Source organism: Bactrocera tryoni, unplaced genomic scaffold (genome assembly GCF_016617805.1).
Source record: "Bactrocera tryoni isolate S06 unplaced genomic scaffold, CSIRO_BtryS06_freeze2 scaffold_587, whole genome shotgun sequence".
Classification (NCBI taxonomy): domain Eukaryota; kingdom Metazoa; phylum Arthropoda; class Insecta; order Diptera; family Tephritidae; genus Bactrocera; species Bactrocera tryoni.
The window spans coordinates 20296-24354 of record NW_024396266.1 but is presented as its reverse complement, the minus strand read 5'-3'; positions in this window follow the sequence as shown (position 1 = coordinate 24354).

The following is a 4059-nucleotide window of genomic DNA, read 5'->3' as shown; positions in this document are numbered from 1 at the left end:
CTATGCTAGGACCTCGGAGCATACATATGCATGTTCAAAACACTGGAGACACGTCTTCCGTCTATCACAACATGATCGATCTGGTTGGTGGCTTTATGAATTTTTCTATTCTGGAAACTCAAAATAACTGGGCAGCGTTCTTTGGCTTTGTAGGATACTTGGTCTAAGACCAGAAGTCGTGAGTTGCGTAACCCATATGTAAAAGAATCGTTGCTGACCACTCCCAAGTGAATGGCAATCAGAGAACTTTCCTCAAATGCGGGAACTTCTACATATGACTCCAACCTGCTTTACCATCCATTTTCCTCCAAAAATCGGTACCAAAGTACAAACAAATGACTTGAGTTTATGACTAACACTAAAAAGTTGCGGGTTCAAATCTTTTTCAAGTTATCTACTTTTATATCGTCTGATCAAATTTGACCCGGACTAGACTACGGTACTTATTTTCGCATATACATACATAGGTACATACAGACACATAAATATATTACGGAACACTTATCTTCTATTGACGCACCCATTATTCATTTTTATTTCCGTAGGCAATTGACACAAAAGCGAAATACATTTATTTACTTTCCTGTTAGCTCCCACACACGCACACACACATACTTACCAATTTATTTGCGGCTTAGTTGCCACGCACTTATCCGCTATGAAAGCAATTTCTCTTAGGCGCTACGCTAGACACTCAACTAACAGTTAACAAACAACAACAAATAACGCAACAAAATATAACAGTAATCCACCTTGTGAAGTTGACTTTGCCTCAAGCTTTTATAAGATTTATATTTGGTCGAATTTCATTTGCGCTCTGTTTGTGTCAACACAATTTTGGGCTTAATTTCCCGTTAGCTGACAGCGTTGAGATTACGCGCTAGTCGCTATGCCGGTAACTAACCAATGGAGTGGTGTCTAATTGCAGCGCCGCGATAGCGAAGTTTCATAGGCTGCTTGTGGCCCACATAAGCAGCAAAAAGTGCTGCCTCCTACACACACACCCACATACCGTCATAGGCTGCTGGCAACTGTATCTATAGTATAGTTGCCATAACTTTAAATTGCGCCTAGAAGTGCGCTTGGTTTTATGGCAGCGTTGAAAGGCCGAAAATGATTTCAACGCGAATATTAAAGCCTCTTTCACCTTCGTTGCGCATTTTAAGTACTACCGTTAGTATTGTTGGCAAATATTTGTGTAGCAATGAAAACACTGCTCATGCCGTCTTTGGAGAATGTTACTTTCCGTTAAGCCTCTGCACTTGGGCGTAGCTGCGAACGCGCTATAAAGCGAACACACACAACCACACAAACATTTGTGTATTGAATTTCGAAATTCTCGACTAAATTTTCCCGAGTTTGCAGAGCAATTCACTCACTCATAATCGTAATTCAATTAATGGCAATGTTCGATTACTGCTTAGAGCGCGCTTGTGTGTGTGTGCCTGTTGGTGAGGCTTTTGTTGTGGTGGTGTGTGTGGTTATGGTATATACTGTAAATTTTATTTTTGATATTTTATTAACTGTTTAGGTGAAAAGTTTTACTGCTGATTGAAATATAAAATACCTGCCTTCATGATGGCTCTGCACATTTTCGACAGGAGCTTCCTAAAAGCTATTAAAAGTTAACCAAATAAAAGCAGAAAATAATTATATAATTTGGAAAAATATAATTGCTAAATATTAATAACGGTATATTTTAACTTTAAGCGAAGATTTCTTGTGAAAATTCACGAGTAAACAATTTCAAAATCATTTATGGCAGTCAAGGAAAACAAAACAATAGAGTCCGACAGTGTACCACAGGATACTGCTGCACCTCAGTAATAGTTCGAAAGTAGAATCACTCTTCGCCGCCTTACTGCCGAGAGTAGTTTTAAACTTATTTTAGTTTACTTTCTTCGTAACGCCGTCTCTTAGAAGAAAGGTTAATAGTGTGCCTTCTCCTTATGCCTTCATTTGTTACGATCACATTTTCTTCCCTTTGCCAATACCGGTATGCTTCACTACCTGTTTGGTCACTAAATGCAGCGGTGTGAGCTCCAGCATGACTTCAAGTGCTGCGGTTGGGTAAGTGTGTATTGCCCCTGAAGCACAGGCGCAGACGAGTGCTTACGGCGTCGATAGTTGAAAACCTACCATCGATTCCCAATCAACCGCTTTACGACAGCTGGTATACGGCTACCTGATGATACTTGGCTTGCGGCCCCATGATCTACCGGTGAGGCGTCTGCATATGTGTGCCAGGTGGCTGTTAACAGTGTTAATTCCAGGTATCTATTTCACCGTAAGTTTGAGTCTAATGCCAGGTCTAGAAATGTGACCTTTCTAGATACCTCCAACTCCCTAGCATCAAGTGTTAGGGGCCTCAAGCCCGGAAGCGATCTTCGCTTTGTAAAAGGGACGACGGTTGTTTGTGACGGGTTGATATTTAACTCTACCGCATTACACCATCCCTTTGCTTTGACTTAAGCCTTTTTGCACTATGTTTCAGAGAGTATTCTCAAATTTAAGTCGGGCCATTATGAACCTGACACCGAATCCCAGCTATTCTATTACGCAGAACCCCTCAGCGAATCCTGGAGTTCAGCTGAAAGTTAGTGAGGAACAGTTTTAGAGAATCTGCCTGCTCTGTACGCGTGTCGACTGGCATGTAGGGGTACGATTTTCAGCGTCTTCAATCTTATGTAGATGTCTACAGTCTTTTCCATCCTTTGACATAAAGAGAATAAAACTAATTGGTCTGAACGATTTGACTAGCGAGTAGTCCTTTCTTTCTTCCTTGGAGATGAAGATTACCTTCACTCTTTTCCACGGTTCTGGGACATACGCCATCGCAAGGTTATCCCACATCTGCTCAACAAGATGTGGTATGAGATCTTGCTCGTTGATTGAGTCTCCAGTGAATAATTTCTTTGCAGCCGTCATATCCGAACGATCTGGCGTTCCATTGGTGGAATTTGGTCATCCAGAACCGTCTTCGGAAAATGCGTAAACAAGAGTACCATTGCGCTGGTCGTATAGGTCCCTTTAATTCAATGGTGTGTCCGTCTTGCTTATCGACAAAGCCTTGTGCAGTCTGGCTGCCTGAGGGGCTAAGGAGACGTTGTCACAGAATTTCCTGAAATTTTTCGTCTTCGCGGATCTAATTTCTTTGTTAAAAGTGGTTAGGCGATGCCTCCCTTGAAAAGTAGACCGTTGCAAGGACGAAGTCAGCACTTTTCTTGTTCTTCACCTGCACCGTAACTAGATTCAGCGTTAGAAACTTTGAAATGCAAAATAAGTCTAAATCGTTTCTAACTACTACACAAAAACGAGGCCTCTCACTAGAGGGATCCCAAATCAATTTGTTTTTCCTTGAATTGAGGCCCTTTACCTTTCCTCTGAAGATTCATGGTTCCTGGATCAATAGAATGCCAAGGATATCCGATTCGAACCTTCTCGCGACGACAGCCGAAGCTGCCGTTATTCTACCGACTTAATTTATAAGAAGGAATTCTATTATTTGCTGAAATTTATAGGTTATGTTTTGAAGACAGAAGTTTGCAAAATTAAGAACATTTTGAAACAGATAATTTGTAATTGAAAAATCAAAAATCCAACCAAAACAAAGGAATTAATATCCTAAATAGTTCGTGATATTTTAACAGAAGAAACTTTAAAGCTTTTAAAGTTCTGTGCAACTTAAAGTCCGCATTGAAAAGTACTTCGCCTCTCTACTTATATTTCATGTCACTTAAGCATATGTTTTCATGTACCCAACTTTAGTAAATCACCTACTTATCGTCCATTTAACACTTCATAAACTTTCCTTTATTGTTGTTTTTGCGCTGCTTCAAAATCGAAGTATTGCAAAAAAACTCGAAAACAGTATCAGCATCAGAGTGCAAATTGCCTATTAATAATTTACAACCCCTGGGACGCATTGCTCGCACACACCGCCGCCACTTCACCCCCTCACTTCGGTATTCTGTATATTACAGGCACACAATATTCCCTCCACGGCAGGCAAAATGACTTAAACGCTTTTGTGTTTGTTTGTACTCTCAATGTGAGTAT